The sequence below is a fragment of the Netta rufina genome (assembly GCF_964035555.1).
Source record: "Netta rufina genome assembly, chromosome: 3".
Taxonomy (NCBI): Eukaryota; Metazoa; Chordata; class Aves; order Anseriformes; family Anatidae; genus Netta; species Netta rufina.
Window position 1 is genome coordinate 5,604,435 of NC_140125.1, and position 22,410 is coordinate 5,626,844.

Below are 22,410 nucleotides of genomic sequence, written 5' to 3' on the forward strand. Positions count from 1 at the left end.
CCTAGATGTAATCTGATCCTCAGCTCTATCCAGGCCTTATTGTTTGAAGAATATGGGCAGACGTTTTGGGCTGAGGGCTTTGTGTTTTTAGGAATGCCTTAGTCAAACAAAACTGTTTTTCTGAGCATCTCCCTCCTGTGCGCCAAACATATGCAGTCTAACTCAGCTCTTGGGGGAAAGGCGTGTGGCGGGTGAGATTTCTTCATATAAGTCATGGGGAAAAAAAAAAAAAAAAAAAAGAGTAAACTTCTGCTTCAGAAATTGCATCTGAACACAAGTGTAAAGAGAATTGCTCATCTCACAGCGAGAACAAGCCTGTACAGTTACACAAAATTTGGTCTTGAGAAAGGCAGTCTGAATATTTTATTTATTCCTCTCATATCCCTTTATGTCTCAAGCCTTGATTACATATCTAAAAAGAATTTCCCTCATCTTTTTTAAGGGAGGTTGTGATGTGCTGTGTTGTCTCTCTCCAACTAGTTCCTTATTGCTCTAACCCGTGGTAATGAAAAGCGCTGCTTTCTCCGCGCTCAGTGGTAGGTGGAAGAATGATATCTATCCGATGATCTTCGTGGGAACTCTATTGTGTTATTATACGATGCTTGGGGTGATATCGAACAATGCACACCTGAAATCTTGAAATTCCTCCTTTCTCCCTGGAAGGGGGGTCTTTCTCTCGGAGGATCTGAGTTCGGAAGTAGCCCCTGCAGGAGAGCCGAGACAGAGAGGTTCCTGGAGAGCGTTTGTAAGGAGAGATCCCCCGTCCCCGGTACCCACGGAGCCTGGAACATTGTGATACGCTCCAGCCGCAGACCTGGGAACACAAAGTGTGAGAAGACACTTGCCAGCTTTATTTCCCCGAATGCAACAGCCCTTTTTAGTGGCAGAAAAATGTCTGCGTTTCCACATCGGTTTAATAGTTTGCCTGTAGATCACATCCCTTCCTATCACAAAGAAATCATTTCATCCTGCTGTGTAATTAATACGCATGTACAGTGTGGCAAACATTTTCCTGTAGACTGCTTATTTTGCCTGTAAATTACAGGAAATCCTATACAATACACCTGGGAGCCCTGCAGTTTGAAATTAGAATACAAACCATCCCCACCTCCTCCTGCTTGGCCAGCTTACCAGTCAGATTTCAAAACTCTGTTTTTTGTTTGGACGTGTAATAAATTTGGATAGTGACACACTTCTCTTCAGCTTAAAATTAATACCTGTTTTAATTCCAAAATGCAACCGGTTTATGGCTCATTGAACTGCTACAAAGGGATGAAACTGCACGGAGGCTTCCAGTTGCGGGTTTTGTTCTGACACACATGCACCACACAAATGTGTAACAAAATCCCTATAGTTTAAGGTATATTGGCAGTAAAATCAATGTCCAAGCCTAAGCTCTGTGTGATGTCACATCTGTATGAGCCCTGAGATAGTATTAAAATAGCAACAGCTGTTACTTGTTGTACACACCGACTTTTTAAAGGGAAGCTCCACATTTTCCCTCCTTCGCTGGTACCCCGTGAGTCTCGGTGACAAAAGGACCTGCCAGGAACATGACGGTGCTGGCTGCCGGAGCATCGTAACCACCAGTCCTCATTAGTTTGGTGCAGACTAATTGCAGGGCATTACCTTCATTTCACCTATTCTTGGTGTGTGTGGACAGAGGGTTTTCTGCCAGCACGGGGGGCAGAAAATATCTCCATCCTCCTGACAGTTTGTGACCTTGGTGCTGCAGAACATGTGGCTTCACCTCCGGCTGTTGAATGAGCGCTCCAGTTCGGGAAGGGTACGGGAATTTGGGGAAAAGGTAGCTTGTGGCTCTCCTGTGCTCTGGGGGCTGCTGACGGCTGTGGCAAAAGCTGCTTCCCCAGAGCGCTCTGCCAGACATAATCACATCCCCACAGGTGAGGGAGGTAATTCAGTCTCTTTGAAGCTCTCTTCTGGCTCTCACTCCTTCTCTCTTAAACCGGGAATGGCAATTGCATCTGTTTATTAGCACGCATCAGAGACCAGCAAATTTCCATCACTGGGAAGATCTGTTCCCTTTAACAGAGGCAGACCAAATTCAGCTCTCTGTTTCATCAGGGTAAATCTAGTCTAAGGCAAGGCTCGCACTGGATAACAGTTGCTTTGCCTTGAAGTTTGATGGTGCAGTTCAGCAATGGTAGGAGAAAATAAGAGCAGGTTTTGCCTGCAGCTTGCCTGGGTAGCTGTGCTGGGCAGAGCAGTCCTGGCAGGCGTTCCCCTTAGCCGTGGCTGCTGGATCAGGGCGAGGAAGCAGTAAGAGAGCAGCAGAAAAATAAACCATTGCTGGTTGAGTGCTGTATTTTTCCCCTGCTATCAAAGGAACTCTCCCAACGCTGGGCACGTTAGTAAGATGTTATTCGCAAGTTTTGAATGGCAGTTTTGTAAGCACACGGGGATTCAGCTGAGCAGGAGGATCTGCTTCTTGGGGTCTAGGCTTCATCAGTGGCTCTGCTTACAAAAATCAGAAATGCCAAATGTTGCTTTGCAAGGCTTCTGAGGCACTGGCGTCATCAGAAGCTGTAACTTTAAAGCTGTGATGTCACAGTGGAGGAATATGATGTCAGGGCTGTAAAAGAAGGAAATAAAACTTGCTAAAATTCCTTTTCACTTTTGGAAGTTTCTGTTTTCCATTCAACAAAAAATACTCTGTTCTCTTTCCTGTGACCTTCACCTTCTTTACAAGTACCCCTGCCAAGAGCACTAAGGGTACACAGGAACCACCATTCCCCATCTCCCTGTGGGAATATAGCTACCTTTTATTACTAGGACTAGTTCTTTCTTTAATGGTTTAGCAGTAAAAGTTTTTTTTCTTAAAAAAAAAAAAAAGGAGTGTGAGAGAGATGAAGAAAGTGGCCTTTTTAACTACTACAAGAGGTTTAAATAGTCAGCCAACCTCTGGAATCACTTCGTGTTTTCCGTGGAGCTGGGTAAGGAGTGTTATGGAGGATTTTTGAGTAAAGTTTATTGGAACTTCACAGTAGGACTACAAAAATGTGGCTACTCTGATTGTTTTTGTTTAATAAGACTCAAGACTCCTGGCTCTACCTCACTTTAATGTCTTATTGCTCCCTACATTTTCTCCAGGATTTGAGTGTATGTTTTCTGACAATCATTCACATGAATATCATTTTGTCTTGTCCTGCAGGGCACTATCAACACCAAAAGTCATTAATCTGGGCTGTGACTGTGGAACTGCAAGTTAGATTTGGACTGTTAGATGAAAAAAGACAAATTCTGGTTTAGGCATCAAGTACTTCCTCCTCCTAATAACAATGTAGTCGCTAGCTTTGAATTTTTGGACTGTTTCCATCGTTTTACATGACAATGGCTCTCACCAGGAGCGAGCAAAGCAATTAGGAATAGATGAAATGACTCAAACTCCCATTAGGCTTAAACTGAGCCTGTTTTTAGGAGTTTGCTGAACTTCAGTCCTTTCCTTTATTTCCTCTCCGTGTTTTTTCTTCCTGCCTAGCTGTCTCCTGTGAGGCTCTGCCACTGCTTCTGCCAGTGGAAGCAGGGGTATTTCAAACACTACGAAACAGGTAGAGAAATCAGAACTGCAAACACGTCACATTTTATAAGTCAGAGAGTCCTATATAAATATTGGTATTCTTGAGCTCATTGGAGCCAAATTCCAAACCTTTTGGTCTTGACTTTTGCTAATTCTTTTATTCCCTTGGGAATGTTGAAAATTAACTGATGTTTAATCATAGTTTGCTCTGTCCTTTCTTGCTCTGCCTGAAGGCTTACTTTGGACATGGGCTTGATACAACTCTATTAAAAAGCTGGTTGAATGAAAGCTATCCCTGTGCCTAGCACCATGGTATCCCCTGTCTGGAGTCTACCCAGCTCCACAGCTATTTCCTCAAGGTCTAACAAACCCCACTTTTTTACAGGTGATGTTCTTACCAAGCTAGAAGCAGGTTTTAGGTGTTAGGTTTGACAAGAGTTCCTATGGACAGGCTTTCGGGACATCTCAGACTTTGTTGCTGAGGAAAGATGAGGTGCGCTCCTGTCTTGGTCGTCCTCCTGGCTGGGCACTCCTTCGCCCACGCACCCTGCCTGCCATGGTGCAGGAGACGCCGCGTACTCAGCAAGCTCTTACCGTACCCAGAAATTCCTGTGTTGAATCTAGGCAGTATTTAGAGCTGCCCGTGGAAAGGGAACGGGCTGGGTTACGTTCATCTGAGGAAGAGAAATTAGCGCCTAGTGACAGAAAAACCCGAGACAACGCATACATTTGTTCAAGAGTGTTTGGTGAACCTTGTTCTCACCCAGCTCTGGGGGCAATGTTTTAGACAGAGATTCTTTGATGATGCTGTGGACATCAGATTAAAAGGACAAGTAAAACAAATATGTTTTCTCTGTGTTACTGGTTAGATTATCTTGTTTAAAATAACAGTGTTATCATCTAGCTATTTTCCTAACCAGCCTAGAAATGCCAGAGGCTCAGCAAGCTTGGTAGTTCTCGTGGTAGGTGAAAGAATCATGATAGGAGTGGATATTCCCAACCTCACACAACTCTAATTAAGAGTAATTCTCAGTAATGGACTTTGGCTGCAGGCTAAATAAATACCACTCCTGAATATTTTTCTTAAATCATGCAGAATTGTGTTAATTGAAACTTTCACATCTTCTTCTAAATTGAATCCAACTCTGTGCTCTCCAATTTCTGTCTTCTTGTGAGTGCTGCTAAGTCCATCAGCTAACAGCAGTGCAGTTGGAGGCATGGCTGAATTTTCTCACAACTCTTTTCTGTGCAGGGAGCACATCCTGCCTGCCCCAAAAAACTGTCTTTGGGCTGAAATATGGCATGCAAAGTTCCTGCGTAAATAAGATCTTTGTTTTAGCAATTGAAAAATAATTGTATCTCTGGTCCTTTCTGAGGTACCCGCTGCAACTGCAGCTCCTCCACAAGTTCAGCTCGTGGGACAGGAATGCCATGGGTTTTAATATTAACAGCAGCTTGCTGAGGACTGAATTTGTAGGCCCTTGGTTTTTCCTTGGGCAAGCTTATTTTGGAGCTCATTTCTCTAGAAGGGAAGGAAGTAAAATGACTGAAACCTGGTTTTGATAGAAGGACTTAAATGAATGGTGAGCTGAGCAGGGGGGGACATCTGAGCCCAGCTTCTCAGCTCCTGCAGCATTGGTCTCCTTTCTGCATCCCCCGTATCCTTCCATTTGCTCTGCTTCCACTTTCCCAGCCTCTCTCAGGCCCTCTCAGCTCACATGGCACTTTGTCTCCATTTCTGCCTTTAGCAGCCTTCTTCCCCTGCAGGTTCTGCCAGCTCACTGAGCTCCTCCTCATCTCCTTCCTCACATCAGGGACCTCTTTTGCGGAGGTATTTCTCCTCCTGCCCTCTTCTAGCTCTTCCTCATTCCTTCTCTTCCCCCCTCCCTCTTTCCCTTCCTGCTGCACCATCTGCATCGCCAAGGCTGATCTCCCTTCCCCTTTGCACCTCAGCTTTCCCCGAGGGAGAGCTCCTGTCGCTCCCCACGTTCCCTGATCCCGCCGTGGCTGTGCGCGCTGCCTGCTGACACCGCGGCGGCGTGCGCTTGCTTTGTCAAGCCCGGGGGAGCCACAGGGGTGGAGAGTCTCAGACTAAGTGCTGAGAGGATTTGATTTTGCAGCTAAAACACTTGGGTGAATTTTAACTTCACCGTTTTGTTGCTGAGCATCCGTGAAGGACCTGTGCTGAATTCACAACTTGCAATATGTTCCCAGCCAAGCGCAGGGAAACAAGGAAGCGCAGCGATGGTAGGTGGAGAAGGCCATGAAGAAGATCGGCAAAGTCAACTTCTGTTGTGCAAAGTACACCAAGTGCATGCAGGCAGAAGGCTGGTGATTCTGGAGAGCAAAATGGGGGGCAGAACGACTATCCTTGTCAAGCGGGACAGGACAAATGCACCAGGAAATTAGCAATGATCTCAGGTTTCTGGTAATTGTTGCCAATAGCAGAGGAAAAAAATGCAGAAGGAAAGAAAGGGACTTAAGTGTGCTTAGCGCGGGAGATTAAGATCAGGTTTTCAAAGGCGTAGGCCGTGCCTTCCCCCAGGGGTTTGCAGACACACGTCACGCCGCAGACTTTGGCATATGAGCATGGAGACGCCTGTGTGCTTACCATGATAGGCAGTGGCAGTCCGTGGATGGTTCCCCACCTAGGGTAGTGCTTGCACTTGGCTATCTCACACCTTGGGGTCTCTGAACATTCTGGAGGCGGATTTCAGAGGCAGGTTTTGCTCCCAGAAGCCTGTCTCCTTTGTGCTCCTCCAGAAGAGCAGATCCAAGGAGAAAGCTGGCTTCTGAGGAGGTCCCAGCAGCACAGAGAAGGTGACTGGTGACATACGCCTGTCTCTAACCACACAGTGCAGTGCCACCCCCGGTCCTAGGTGACCCCTAGGAGGGGCAGGCTGTATCTCCCCCAGACACTGCTCCAAAAAATGCACAGGGCAAATCAGGCCTCACGTGGCTCCCATCCACCCCGAGGGGGGAATACAGGAGCAGGGTAAACATGGCTTTGTCTGGCTCTTCTGTAAGTACACAACGCAGCTGCAGCAAAAGGTGCAGCTCTAGCTCCTGAGTATTACGGCTGGAAATTTTCCATCTATGCCTCAGTCAGAGCAAGGAGCTACAGAACAACAGGGGCTGTCGTGTGCGTGCCTGAATGCCAGGCACGGCACCGAGAAGTTAAGGATGCTGCTCAAATCGTAACAGCAAACATCCCTGCTTTAGTGGGTTCGAGTCAAACATCAGCTGGTATTTGATCAGAAGGTGGCTTGATTTTTTATTATTATTATTTTTAATATGGTTTAATTATATTGAAATGATGTTGGGGGCTCAGTAACCAGTGGCTTGAAAATTAACTGAATTATGAAAGCTGAAATGTTGCTGCAGCATCAGTTAATGACAAGGTCGCCACCACTGTCATATTCAAAAGAAATGTCACACTTGAGTGAGGCTGAGATGGCTGCACTGTCCCATGGTTCCAGGTAGAGAAAATGAAGCAAGGGCTCCTTGGGTACTGTTTTATCCCATGTTTGAATCTAATGCATTCTTTTTTCAGCTCATTTTGGTTCTGCTGTGTTCCCTCAACATATGGAGTCCCTAGACATTAAGCCGTAACATGGAAACTTTGGGGGCTGGGAATTACAGATCATGAATAGATTGAAAAGTCCCACTAAATGCTCCCTTGGGTTGTTTGTGTAAAGATTAATTTTTGTTGTTTCTGCCTTTTACAAAAATCAAATAAGTCTAGAATTATTTTGCCTTACAGGCTGTAATAGGGAGCAGTCTTTTAGCATGCCCTGTACACCAGCACAAAAGCGCAGGGATGCAAATCAGCAACTGCCTCAAAAAGGTGCTGTAAATTGAAACGGGGAGAAATGTAAGATCCTGGGGGAAAAAAGGGAGAAAAGTAACTGTTAAATACCTGATGTTTGCACACTGATTTAAAGTCCTGATTTTATAATTCAGTGTAAGTCAAAACAGAAGGTAATGAGATTGCACTTGGCCCTGTGGTACTGAAGCCAGGGTGAGCAGGATTCGTCCTGGCATTGTTCAGCCGGTGGCTGAGTAACGGAGGAGATTACTCAGAGCCTACTCCCTCGTCTGAGCTTGCTGCGTGACCACTCGGTAAGGCTGAAATGAAGCAGTACCGTATTTGGCTGGTAGGTCCTGGTAAAATGAGATACTGGCACGTTTAGGAAAATAAGAGTATTTTTCAGAACTGAAGCCATACTTTGACCCAAAAACTAACCTCAGCCATAATTAGGGCACGCACCTTGTTGGGAGCAAAGTGGAACAGGAACCCAGCTGGGAGTATGAACGTCTGGTGACTCTCTAAGCTGCTTCAGCACAAAAACCAACAAGGTACTTTCACCAGGTATTTAAGTTACCAGCGGATAGGCGGTAACAATCAACTGGAGGGCCTTAAAATCGTAGCCCACGCCAGCTATTTGCACACAGGGTGGCTCTCTGTGTCGTTAGACTGAAAGAGGTCAACGCACTTTGCTTTTCTCCCTCAGCCTCCCATCACAAAGCCTTAGCTGTTTGAAGCCCTCTGTGAAACTGTGCTGCATCTGGCCATCTGCACCGAACCTCCAGCTCATCTCCCTTCCCAAGCCTTCCTGGGACACCAGCTTATTTACTGTGACTGCCAGAGAAAACAGTTTGATCCTCTCAGTTGCTCCATGCTAAGTGTACCTTTTTTAGAAATCAGCCATTTTATACACTTATGGCTAGAACAGCCATTGGAGCCTATTGTTAAGTTCCCAAATATCAGAAACCTTGTGCCAAAGATGCTGAGCAGCAGCCCTGCAGCTGGATAAGGAGCACCAAAGGCAGTGACGTGTTGCATGCTCTGTCTTCTGAAGGACTGGACATCTGCTGGAGATTTCCTACTGTTAATTCCAGCGGGGATGGTGATGATCCTCATTAAGGGAATTCTTTCTTTTTTAACACTTTCAGCTTTCATTGAAAAAGGAGAGCAATTCTCTTTGCTAGTGCTTCATTTGACCTCCACTAGTGTTGATCTGAGTGAATGCAGGATGGAGAAAACGATAACCTCCCTCAGAGGCACTTCCTACAGATAGGCCTTTCCGCAGTGCTTATCTCCTCTGCATGTGGCACATATTTTCTTCCCCCGTTGCTGTGCTAGGGTTAGAGCAAAGGGTGGATGCTTTCAACCTTCCCCATGCTGTGAAATACTGCTCCAAACTGGGAGCACCCCAGAACCTGCTGTCACTAAGCCAAGGTTGACTCTTGTGCCATTTCCTTCTGGCCAGTACTTGCAGTGAGCAGGAGGAAGGTCAGGGTGATCTGCTGCTGTAGAAAAGGAGCCAGACAATATAACAAAACAAAATTGCACCTCAATAGTAATAATAACAACAACAATAATAAACAATAACCAATTGTTTAGCCGAAAAATCTTGCTGTAGCAGGACATCTCGAGCTCAATAACCCACTTGCGTTTACTCTTTATGTAAGCTGCTTGGGTTGCTGTTAGCTGTTCACCAGTGCACCTTCCAGGTCTGACCAGTTCAATCTACCATATTAATGAAGACATTTATTTTTCCTAACCATAACTAACCTGCAGAGGGATGGAATTCCTATGCGTTGGAGAGCCCCAGCATTTCAGGAATGCAGACATTTCTTTCATCAGACAAACGCATTTAAAACCGTGTCTGTCTTTTCTGTTGCTACGCACTTACTTACCAATTTTTGTAAAGAGCTGTAGCTCCAGCTTTATCTAGATTTGCTCTGAGCTTTTGTGAGCAGGAGCTATTGCTGTAAGCTGAGAAGTGTTAGAAGCTGCCCCTTGTAGGATAACAAAGTGCATCTTCAAGTAAAGAATTTGGAAGATTTGGGCTCATAAATTGTTTTTATCTGAACTCTCCAGTCCACACAAACCAATATTTTTTCATGTTCAGTTACTCTCCAGACAGGTATATGGTTGCAGTCCTCGGGCTTATAAAGGAAGCACGGTGTACAGAGCGCTGAAAAGGGATATAGCAGAGGCAAAGAGATCCAAACCACATGCGGAGGCGTATGTGTGTGTGTGTGCGTGTAAGCCTGTGCGTCTGTCGAGATATTTATTTGTCTCCGAAGCTGTGTTTTTTTCACTAGGGGTTCAAATTTGGTCAAATCACAATGTGAAATGTGGAAGGTGAGCTTGACTTCAGCTGTAAGTAGGATCTACGTGTCTGGCAATTGCCAAATATATCAGAGAGCTTTCCCTGCTTGAAATCAGCTCTCTTCTTCTTAATGGACAGGGAGCTAGAAATCATGATAAGAACCCCTTCCACTCCTGAGTTTTTATGGGTAGTCTCTCCATAGTTAATAAATGAGTTGGGCTTGATGGAAGTGTGTTACAGTGTTTTGGTTTCCAGTCCGCTTGGGGCCCAGGGCTGCATTCTTCTTGCTCCCTAGACTCCCCTTGAACTAAATGGGAGGTGTGGGTGAACAAGATCAGACCCCTCGTCTGCAGACACTGAAGCCACATGCAGCCTCCAGTGACCTCCCTCGCTTTCCGCAAACACTAAATTCATTGCTAGTTTAAAAAAAAAGTGAGGCACTTCAGCTTCTTTTCAAAATAGAGAGAAACAATAGGGCACACTGTAGTGAGTTCTCAGTCTTTTATCTTTCTACAGATTCAACCACAGTATTGATTCTTTATTGACCTAAACTGTCCTAAGCGTGGCTGTGGTTTTTTCTCATACAGTCTATGGGAGAGTTAAGGCAGCTACTACTTTAATATTGATTTTTGTGAAAAAGGTGCAGGAAAGGGGGCAATTTGTGTCTGCAGTTGCTCTTCACTATAAAAGATACCATTGTTAGGAGCTTATAGCATTATATCAAGGGTCTTAATCTGTAGCAATCTTTTTTTACAACTTAGAAATAGGCTTGGGCAAATGTGTTATTGGTGTTAATGATATTTTGAAGTGAAGAAAATTTGTCAGCCTTTCTAAGTAAAATGCTCAACTTAACCATTTGAGAACTTGACAGGTTTGTTACATCTGTTTGCAGGAATTATGTCTTTTGTTCCCCTGGAAAAAAAAAAAAAAAAAAAAGAAAGAAAGAAAAAAAGAATGTCCGTTTGAATAAACAGTGATAATAATGTTATCTGAATAAATCTTTAATAAATTGAAATTATTACTGCAGGCTTAAAGAAGTGGTAAGTTTTGACAAGAAGGGCATTACCATCTAATTATGCTTACTTTATGAAAGAGAGGGGCAAGGGCCAACCTGTGAGCTGTCTTAACTACAGTAATAGAGTGATCCCCTCTGCAGACTAAAGAAGGAGCCATCAGACAACAATAAAACACAGGCAGCGCGCTGCAAATTGTAACCGAACCCCTGATTCACACAGATACACCACCTTAATTGTCAGGAAAACTAGCAGAGCAGTGTGGTAAGTGCATGGCAAAACAGCCTTTGCTAAGTGGATGAGAGAATCCTGTGCCAGATATTGTAGGCTATTCCTAAAGGTTTCTTTAATTATCAATTAGTCACTACTGTACATTAGCTTCCTATTGGCTAAGTGCTCGGCATAAGGGTCCGTATCAGCATTTGCAAACAGGTGTAAAGATATAACTGGTACATAAATTGCCTTCTTCCTGCGGGCACCTGGTTTGCTAAGAACACTTAAGAAATTCCAAGAAGACACCTGCTAGCTGCTCTATTGGTGCCTCAGATGCTGCTGTTAGCCTGATCTAGCGCTGAATTGTAAAGAGCTCTGCCTACTGAAACATCTTGGGGTTTGCATACTAGCAGCGGAAAAAAACAGGTATGCTAAGTGGAGTAAAACAAAAGTATTTACCTGCCCCCCCGATGTGTTATGTGTGAGCTGGTGCATGTGGTTTTCCTCTAATACCAGCTATTTAATTTTTTCCTCACAGGGAATCAATAAACAGAAAAATCATTGTCTGCTAATGTTCACAAGCTTTTTGAATGTTTGATTTGTTTGGCAAATAAGACTGACTTGCTTAAAACCTCCGCTAGCTACATTTATTTCACAGAAGGGAAAAAAAAAAAAAAAAGAAAAAAAAAAAAAAAAGAATTGATCATCATAATCTGCCAGAATTAACAGCGTAGCATAACTCTTGCTTGGTTTAGATTAACTATTGGATTTGGAAGTACACTCACCAAAAATCAATTCTCTTGTGTGTATACACATAGGTTTGTTTTGCATATATATAATATTTTATTTAAAAACTGTTAATCTAGGCCCTCTCCTGCATGTACTTATGATATATGTTTATTCATATGCACCTGACTGCATATGTTTGTGTGTTGTTTTTTTTTTTTTCCCCCATTAGAGTCTCGTCTCATCTAGCATTCTGGACATTTTAAGGCCAAAACAGCACTGCAGTAGGGAAAGGCATTGTCTTTAATCCCCTGCAAAAGTCTGTCAGACCTTTTTGGGTCCACCTTTACAGGCATCAGGAGGTGCTTCCAGAGCTATTCACAGCAAAGACAGGGACATGGGCAAAGAAGGGACTTCTCCTCGTCTTTGTCTTTTGACAGCAGCTCAGCAGCTCTAGGGGGATGATCCCAAAACCGTGCATCTTCTGGCAAATATTGGGCAGGTACATTGAGTCCAGACTCTCAGGTTAGAGCTGTTATAAGTGACTGAGATGGCCTACAAAGACCACGGCTTTAACAGCGGGGAGGGCTGCAGTCACACCCGCTCCCCATCTCTGTTCCCCATAAATATGTCACATCTCACTTTGTCTCGCAGGACTCTCGGAAGGAAGGCTAAAAATAGAGAAACACATACAGATGTGCACAGGGGATGTGGCTGGGTTTAGTTTCCATTCCTTTCCCTACTGTGAGGGCTAAGCAGGCTTTTGCCTTTACACATTGGCTGGGACCAGCCATTCTAAGTGTAAATTATGATGATTTGGTAAAAAACTGTGAACAGAAAGGTCCTTAAAAAAGGGATGTTCAGACATCTTCAGCTGAAGTAATTGAAGATGCCCTACAGTTATTGTACACACTAGGTGTAAATTTGCCTAGGTGTTGCTGCTTTAATGCAGCCTTTCATGCTTATTTTATCATTTTGTGTATAATTCCCTATAACGTGCCAACACTGTAACCGATATAACTTCATGTCTTTTTTCGCTCATGCCAGCGAGCTGAACAAGTGGGATGAGGTTACAGTAAACAAGAGGGAGATCACGAGCGATAAAAATTTTAAAAGTCCACAAAAAAACCCAAGAGCAGCAGAGAATCAGAGGCAGGAAAAGCTCTCCACCAGAAGAATGCTCAGAGCACAAAGTTATAGCCCCCCTCGACATAAATACGTACAGACAAAAATGACTCACGGTGTGAGTCAGAGAGAGGAGGTTTTATTTACACCAGAGAAGTTGGAAATAACATTTCCACTCAGTCTATTCTGTTCACCAATTGTGGGTATAAGCAAAAGGCTGCTAACACTTCTGTGTGAATCAATTTTTTAAAAATCACTCCGCCCTTCAATCAGAACAGTTTTCTCACTTATGTGAATTAACCTACAGAACTGGCACATGAAATAATTTGTTTCACTATCTATTACCGAATATGTTTTGGCCTGGATCCACAAAAGCATTTTAGGAGCTTGAGTTGCACTGAAATCACTGAACGGGGAAAGGAAAATAAAACCCCAACCTGTTCCTGCTGGGTACTACAAGGAGCTTGGTGCGTCGCTCTTCTCTCCGGGCAGGTTTCAGACCGTGACCCCGCAGCCAGGCTTTGCGAAGGTGCTGGGGCTCTTCCAGGCTGCCGAGGGAGGTGTCTGGCCAGGCTCTCCTGAAATCCCCTCCTGGGGGGCCGGGGGAGGGCACGGCATGGCGCGTGCTCTGTTGGGGACACGGAGCTGGTGGAAGTAATGTGGTAATGAGCCATCATGGGACCGGACCCCCCTGTACAAAATACACCCGTTTTCTTGGAGAGGGGTGAACTGAAATGCAGTCATTTTTGACAAGGTAGCTACATTTCTGGTAGAAAGAAAACATTTTATTTTTTTTCTGAGCTTCTTCCTCTAGCAAAACATCTGAGCTGCTGAAAAATATGTTGATAGCATTTTGTTGCCCACCCTACCATCCATTCCTGTCCACAGCCACCACCATCGTGTCCCCCGGCCACCGTCCCATGATGGCCAGTGCAGGTAGGTTTGGTGGGCATCTCCAGGTGGTTAAGCTTCATCCTCGTTTCCCAGCTCTCGTCCTCTGTAAGAGTGTGGTGATGAGCTTCGAATTTGTGACATGCAGAAGTTCACGCGTTCCTTGATGCAGAAGGACAGCTTTTCTGTTCTCCTGCACAGGAGAATTACTTTTTCTGAACAAAATATGATGTTTGGGGCAAACATTTAGATGCCAAGTACAAAGACTGGTTGAAAAGGTGTGATGTCTACAAACAGAGCCAGTCTGCGAAAGGGTTAGGCATGCAAATGGCCAAGGTAAATAAGACACTGCTGAAACTGTCTTAGCCCCCCACAGTCCTCATGTGTGGGTTTATATACGCCAGCAGAGCCAGGTTAACCCTAATTGTGTGTTGTTTAACTTGGCCATAAATGCCTAACCCTTTTTGTAACTTGGCTCCGATTGTAGGTATCACACCTTTCGATTACTGACCTTTCTTGTCTAAATTGTTTTTTTAATACATATTAAATATTTTTGATCTAGTTTAATTTCCTCGTGCTTTTTACTGGAGAAAATATTCCCAAAAATATTTCTTCTGATAGAAAGACATATTTTAAGAGAATAAGTCTTACATTCTCAATGGCTAGGCAGGTCAGTGGTTTTTAAAACCTGGTTCTTTTTGAAGGAAGTAGTGCCAGAAAACCTCACTGAAATTTGATGTGCTGTTTGTTCAGTGCATTCATTGGCAGAGGTAACAGGAGCACAACTTTGTTGCAACTCTTAAATAAGAAAAATATTTAAGCTGTAACAACCAATCAGTAATTCTTCTTATTTTCCTTTCTGCATCATGTTTCTTAATAATGGCTTTAATATGTCAACAGTTTGTTGCCATGATTCTCTGAAATTTTGAGAAGATAAAATGCTTCTCTGTTTGAAGGTAGAATATTAAAAATGCATCACATTTAATTGCCTTTTCTGGTAGTTTTATCTGCCCGTTCTGTGTAATGGAGGTATTAAACTTGCTGGTTGACAGAAGGTTTTGATAAGTTTTGTAGATTCTGTAACTCAAGGTGTGATGCTATCCATAGCAGCAGCAGCACACACAATCTGGGGACTTGGCCCAGTTCTTACAAAATTCAATTGAAGGGCTTCTGTTGACATCAGTGGATCGGGTCTTTCATGATGAGAGTGAGGAGTAATTATTTTCTGCATGTGGGGTGTCTCATCAGGCAGTACGCGGTGGCGAGTCGGTTTGTTCTGGCTGTTAAGTTTGCACCTGAGTTTCCGTGATAACCCCAATCTTGTCTCGTACTTTAAAATCCTCAGAAATGTGACTCTGGACTAAGGCGAGTGCGTTTTTTCATCCGGTGAGATACAGGTTAGGTGGTCTTGGAACAGTTCCCACGAAAGCAGGGGACAGTATTACAAAACCTACTACCATTTGTACTAATTAGCAACTTTGCTGACAGCCTCTGGTGAGTAACTCATTACTGTCTATTTGTGTGCTTGGCTTATAAATCCCCAAACAGCCAGACTGTGTGCACTGTTGTAGCACAATATTGTTGTGGTATAAGACCTTTTCCTTGAGCATTACTGTGTCTCCTCCTTTCTCCACGCAGAGTGCTTGAAGTAGGTCAGCGGCATGGAGACGCAGCCCCGAAGAAAGGAGGGCTTCCACTATTTCTTTTTTCCCCCTCTTTTGGTGCTGAAGTAGAGATGAATACAATGCTAGTCTCTGGCACTGCTCTTGCTGATGCTGCTTGTTTCTTGGTGCATTTTAAATTTTCTGTGATTAGACCTTCACCCTTACTTGTGGGCACACTATCACGTATTTCGGCGTGTTTTTTTTTTTTTTTTTTTTTTTTCACTTCCCTCCCTATCTGTGTTAGTCAGGCCTGCTGGAATTTTGAAGTACTTTTGCCATGATTGAACAAGAATGTTCTGTTTCAATTCCTGTAGGTAGACTCTGCTGTTCGGTGATTTTTCCCCATCCTTTATCATAGGCTGTGTCTTTTCCATATGGTAATGAATCATTCCCCTAGGAGGAGTATCATTTGCTCAATTCAATGGACTTCTCACTATGCAGATACATGCATTTCTTTCACCTATCATTTTGATTTTAGTTTTCTTGCAGTTTATTGGCTTCAGTCTCTACATTCTTTCTGATCTGATGCTAAAGCTGCTTTTCCCAGCTCTAGCAGATATCCCCAACTACACTGAAGTCTGTGCAGCCCCGATGGCATAACCTACACTTCTGCCTCCCTCTGGATGTGTTATCCATGTATTCAATTTATTCTTGTACACCATCCACTCTCATGACACCATTTAGTATCTACCTGGAGCCTCTAATACAGTTTACTTTGTTGTTTTTTTTTTTTCCTATTTGCCTGTTTAGAAACAAAAGTGCTGATAGTGCTCTGTCCAACGAAGCTATTGGTGGGAGTCTGATGGATAAAGAGGACAAGGATAAACAAACATCTCCTGAGCATGGGCTTGGGTGGCACCGCACAAACAGAAAGGAATCTCAGGTCTACGTGGCAGGTTCTGCATTTTATTTAGATGGTGATGTGATGGTAGGGCTGTGCTGGAATGAGAGCACAGGTGATTTTTTTGCAGTATTGCTTGTCTTGTTTAAATAAGCTTTTGCAAAAGAGCTGAGATGGGCTGAGGGTTAAATGGGCAAATTACAGACTAGAAAGTGCGGTGTTCCTCTCCTTATTTCTGGCTCATTGCAAGACTTTGAGCTGGTCACTTCAATATTCCTTAGCTGTATTTTCTCTTGTTTCCAAAACCAGCCATGTGTTTTTCCCTGTTTCACTGTCTGTTTGGTGAGACGGATCCTGCATCATCACAGTGAGGAGCCCTCACCACCGGCATCCACGGGAGCAGGTTTTGGAGCATTGGGAATCTCATTTATCAAATGGCCGGTAAATTACTTAACAGGTTTTTGGAGGAAAGAGAAATTATTATTAACAAACAGCTTTGGTGCCTTAAAATAACTCAAGACAGGCACCAGATTCTTGAAAATAACAAATGGCAGAGGTTTTACCTAAGTATCTCCCCATGGGTTTGGCTAGATGGGTTTCTAATGAGCAGGTCTTTTATTTCTGGGATATTCTGCATCTCCCTGCCACAATTATTCATGTGCAAGTCCCAGAGCCAAATCCTGCCCTTAGAAGCATGTTTGCTTCTCCCATTGGCTTTCTTGAAAGCTGCAGGCATTTTTCCTAAGCCATCATTTGGCCTCCGGTTGTACTGTGGTCATATTTGTCTGTCCAAAATGACTGTGGCTCTCCATTTATAATCTTGTAATTTGTAATCTTTATTGAGATACTGCTGTGGTTTTTCTTTCATTACTGGCATCTTATTGTAATATTGATTTTTTGTTAAATGGAACTGCATTGGTAATTTTGGCTGGCAGCTTCTTGTTTTTGCTTTCTTTTGTATACTTTTTGAGGGTGGGAGAGCATTCCCTATGCTGTTTTGAAGCTGATTTCTTTGATCCGACTCTTTCGTTTTGTCTGTCTAAACAAATTTAATTTTGCCTAATCTGTCTATGCAGTTCCCAGTCACTGTGGTATCTAGGCACTAAATTATAGCCCTCTTCTGAATGTTTTCTTCTCGTAACAACGCTAACTTCCTTGTTGAGTGAGTGACCTAGTCATTGTCATGCTTTTGTAAACAGTTTCTTCTCTACCTATTGATTTTGGTCTAACATCGGTGACCACCCACTGTTTCAGACTGGGAGAGAGAATAATTGTTATATAGGCATCCGCATGCGTACGCACAGCCTCGTGCACCTGCTCTCGGGGTGGACATCCTCTGCAGCCTGATTCTCACCGGGGCAATGCCACGCGTCTGGCTGGGGGAGCTGCACCCGAGGGGCAAGGAGCACGCGAGGAGCTGCTTACGCAGGGCAGGGCATTGAACCACTGCCCACGGGTTTTGGCCAAGGAAAGAGGTAAAAGCCCTCTCAAACACGGTGGAGTCCCTCTACAACCAGTGCTCACCCCTAGCTGGCTTGCCCCTCTCGTTGCAATGTGAAGATGGCACATCCCTGCGTGCCAGGTGGTTTTCTGGAAAGCATCGAGCCAGCCGTCACTCCGTGTTTGGGTAACAGACCTGCACAAGGAAGTGATTCACAGCCTACAGATTTATTGTCAATTTTGTTATGCTTAAGGCAGGCAGTAATTTCAGTTTTCACTGCCATTAGCTAATAATAGTAATTAATTAGTAAATCATGCCGTTGGGATCTCAGGGTGAGCTAACAGGGAAAATGTAAATTAAAAAAAAAAAAAAAAAAAAAAAGGCCACTGATATTTCTGAGTTTGCTGCCACAACTGAGGGTTCGTGTCTGTCCCATCCCTCCAAACTGAATTTCTGAAGAGCAACTTACATCGCCCACAGTGCTGTCTGGGAAGGATTTAAAGCAAAACAAAAAGCTACACCACAAATTGTCAGAGAAGTGCAAGGAGACGCAGGGAGAGGCAACGGAGAATCGGGTTGCTGTACAAGCCATTGGAGGAACACGGCTGAAACCTACACTGGGAGAAGTTCAGCCTTCACCCAGCCGAGGACAAAGCCTCTGTTTCTCAAGCGAGGAACACGACGTGAGCACCCTGGCCCACGGCCATGGCCCCGCTCCCTCGGGTGCTCACCACGCGCCCCCCACCCCTGAGCCCCACGGACCCCAGCAGTGAGACAAAGGCCCGAGCGCGCTCCCACAAGGAATTGCTGGGCGAGTCCAATCTAGATTCACATTGCCCCTCCCTGTCCAGGATCCGTGATGCTCACATTGAGCGAAGAGGGGAGGGCTGGTGTTATGCTGTTTGGGTTTTTCCCTGTTTACTTGCTTACTGGGGAGGAAGTTTGGGATGTAAGGGATGAAAACGCTACAACAAATCAAGGGTTTTCAATTCAAGGTCATTTTGAACCCTTTTTCTGGCTGAGAAAGAAAGTAGGGGAGAAAAGAATTAAAAAATGTGAATTAGGCTGAGTCATTTTCACTATGAATTGTTTGCAGCTGTCAGAATCAGATCTACATAGTTCACTACAGCTCAATTTCCTTTCTGAGTTAATAACACATTGAACAAACATACTATACGAGACTCCTTTTCTTCTTTCAAATAACCTCGCGGAGGATCTCGCATTCCTGGTATAAAAATGTCTCTATTAGCTTAGGCTATTTATAGAACATCAGAGGGCTGAAAGATAGTTAAAAATTAATCGATTACCATCAAATAACAGACACTAAAACTCAGTATCTGAAATGCCTTCCTCCGCTGAATAAATTAATAGCAAGAGGAGAAATGTCCAATTCTCATTCTCAGGCCGGCCAGATTCAATTTAACACTCTCCAGCGCAGCTCAGCAGCATTCGGGGCTGTGCCCTTCAAGTGGACTTCCAGAAGCTGCCCCTGCCTCCAGTGTGGCGGGGAGGGCAGAGCGGGTTTGGGTGTCCAGCTTCAGGTGAAAACCATCCCCCTGGAAGGGTCAGCTCTCGGGATCTGTATCTGCTGTTGGATGGTTCCTCTTGCTTCTTGGGCGGCTTCTCTTCCAAGGTGGTGGTGGGAATCCACACCTGGAAATGACTTCTCCCTATCATCTCCATTTCATGATCTTTTCTTCCTGTTGAAGTAGTTAAAAGCAGCGGTGGTGAAGTGGCACCACCTGGGTGTAGAAGATTAGAAAAAAAAAAAAAAAAAAAAAAGAAGGATTGCAAAATATTAAGATGCTTCTCTAATAATAATCTTGTTGGGAATAGTAAAATGCTGCTCTGGCCTTTATACTCTGTGGCTATAATCATGTCAGGGGTTGTAAAGAAAAATAAAATATTTAAGAAATCAACAAAAACAACTCGAGAGAGAAAAAAAAAAAAAAAAAAAGCTTTCAGGAACAGAAGTCGTTCTTTGGGTCCGAACGGTAGCAAAAGAAGAACTTAGCTTAAAGATTGCGGCTCCTCTGTCATCTCTGAAGCAGGGCTTGTGTTTCGTCTCTCTGTTTCTTCTAAGAGCACTCAGCTGGCTGTGCATAAGTTAGTATTTCCCTGTGCAGTCTGCCTTTTTATCAAGGCACAATTCTGAGCAGCAGTCCTGGCAGAGGGCAGAGCTACCTGGTGGGGACAGGCACCGGGGGGCTGCCACGACGGGCAGAGTGCAGGGAGCCCTCGACGATGCAGCGCCTGCACAGCTAAAGCTGCTGCTGCTGCTTGAGAGACAGAATTATTTTTGACAATTTGGGGTGCTTCCAAGCCTAGGATACTTTGCTCTCATACCTTTCAGAGAACGTGGCTGAGGGATATGGTGGCCCTCCAGTTTGAGACAAGCCCCATGGGGAAGAAAGGAATTAGATTAAAGAACGAACAGCTTCTAGGACGGGATGGTGAGTTTAACATCTGCCCTGTTGATTGCTGGCAGACTGTAGCACACAGCTTACAATGTAAGTTGTCTACAGGAAGTCTTTATTTCCCTTTTTATTGCCGAATATGCACATTTCCAAGCAAAGGTGACATTTTTGTATGTCAAAACAAAGGTAGAACTGCGTAGCCTTTGAAACATCAAACTCAGATGGAAAATGAGGATTTAGCATGGCTTAATTTGGGCTTTATTAATGCCTTTGGGGGAGAGGGATGGAAGAAAGATTAGGCAGATCAGAGCTTTAAAAGTCATAGATCATGCATTTAATAGCTCTAATTCTTAAATACTTGAAGGGTTTCATAAAGCCATTTTCTTCAAGTGCAAACTCTTTCCTGCTTTTGACTGTTGCATCTAGACCTCCCAAGTTCTTTAAAAGAGCTTGCAAGTGAAAATCTTCAGGCTCTTCCATACAGAAGTGATCTTGTACAGGCAGAACGTATGCAGCTGGCATTCCTAAAAGGATCCCGCGGGGAGGACATGTGCACACACAGGCACATACTTTCAGTCAAGGTGCATATTGTATTATTTTTGGTGCCCAGCAAATGGGATTTAAAGATGAAGAAGAGACTTTTTTCCATTCAGTTACGCTTTCTGAAGTGGTACCAATTTAGAAAGACTGGATTTCAATGAAGTTACTAGCAGATTTGAAAAAAAAAAATGTTATTAAGAGAAATTGATGCCTAGATTTCAAGGTGAATTTTATCTAAAACTGAAATATTGTCAAAGGCAATATTCATATTTTGTTCTGTTTTCTTTCTTGAAAAGTGGCTTTTTTTACTGCATTTTATTTTGTCATTAGCACAATCCTAAAATAATTTGCCACGCATTTATTTTAAATATTTTAATGCTATTTTTAAACTAGCAGTGCAAAGCAGCAGTTTTTATAGTAGCTATTACATTGTAAAAGTACTTTTCTGTAATAAAATCAATATCATAGGATAAATATTCCATGCTAGTATAATAAGCTACTGCTAATTTTACCCATAGTAATCATTTTTTAGCATGGCTGTACTTTCTGTAGCGTGATTTCTCTGATAGCCGTGAACATGAATGAAGGTACATTGCAGAAGCTAACGTAGCCTGGGACACTGTGACCAACGTGGATGCAATAGCATCAAATATCTCCCCCCAGTCATTTTCTTTCAGGTTATTTAAAATCAAAGGTACAAGATAAGGTAATTTTAGCTGCTAGGACTCTCTCGGTGTCATGGTCAGTGCTGAGGGGAGCACTGGGACCCGCCGGGCTGTCGGTGGTGCCCACGGGGCAGGGATTTCCCCAGCCCCAAACGTGGGCACAGGAGACTCGAGTGGTCAGGGGAACTGGCCTCTGACCGTCTGGCCCGTAGGGTGGTGGAAAGGTGATTCCAATGGCTCGTTTTACAGCTAAGTGATTGTTTATCCTGCTAGCAAAATCTGCTTAACTCTGGATGTATAGGTTAGAGAGTAATAAAAGTTCAAGTATCCATAAAATTGCTGTTGAACTGTAAATTACTGTGAGGTAAAGTTGTTGCCCAAGGAAATAACCAAGCTTCAGAAAGGTGTGTCCTAAATCAATTAATGCCGGGTTCATCTCTGCCAGGCAGAAGAGTGGTGGTCTTTGGTGTTGAGCTCCGGGTTTTGTTTTCAAGCAAGAGGTGCCATTTTCATCTCTTCTCGCTTAAACAGGACTGTCTAAAATCAGAGAAAGACCCCCAAAAATTATGACAATTTTTTTCCCTGTCTTTATTTATTTATTGCTACATCTCTTTGAATTGGTAGAGCCAATCCATGTTGTCACTGCTTTAGGCACTTTGTAATGGTCAAGAATTTCCTTTTCCCCTAAGCAAAGACCTACATTTGCCCTTTCTGGTTGCTGATCTCCCTGAGCATCATGGTTTGGCTGTCATCTCTCTTTTAAAGCCTCTGTTTTTATTCTTTGTTTGTTGTTGTTGTTTTGTTTCTACATCTTTGAAGAAAAGAAAAAAAAACGCAGTGGTACTTATGAATAGATCAGTTTTAGTTATTATGAAGGAGGATTAATTGAAAATTAAAAAAAAAAAAAAAGTATTTGGTCTCATTGCCTTGGGAAGCAACTGTTTTTTAAGAGAGTTGGACAAAAAGGCACTTGGGTCTCCAGAGCTTCGTGTTGCAGTGTGGTCTGCAAAAGGGTGCTGCTGGGGTTGTGCCATTGCCACCACCAAGGAACAGAGAGGAGCCACACAAAGCGTTCACAAAGTGTCTGCATTCAGCAAGCCATCCGCCGTGCGGAAACCATCGGGGGCTGTTGCAGCACTGGGGAGTGGTTGTACGGGGCTTCAGAGCTGCCATATAAACCACTGCTCTGTAGTACCAGAAGCCTGCGAAAGCTG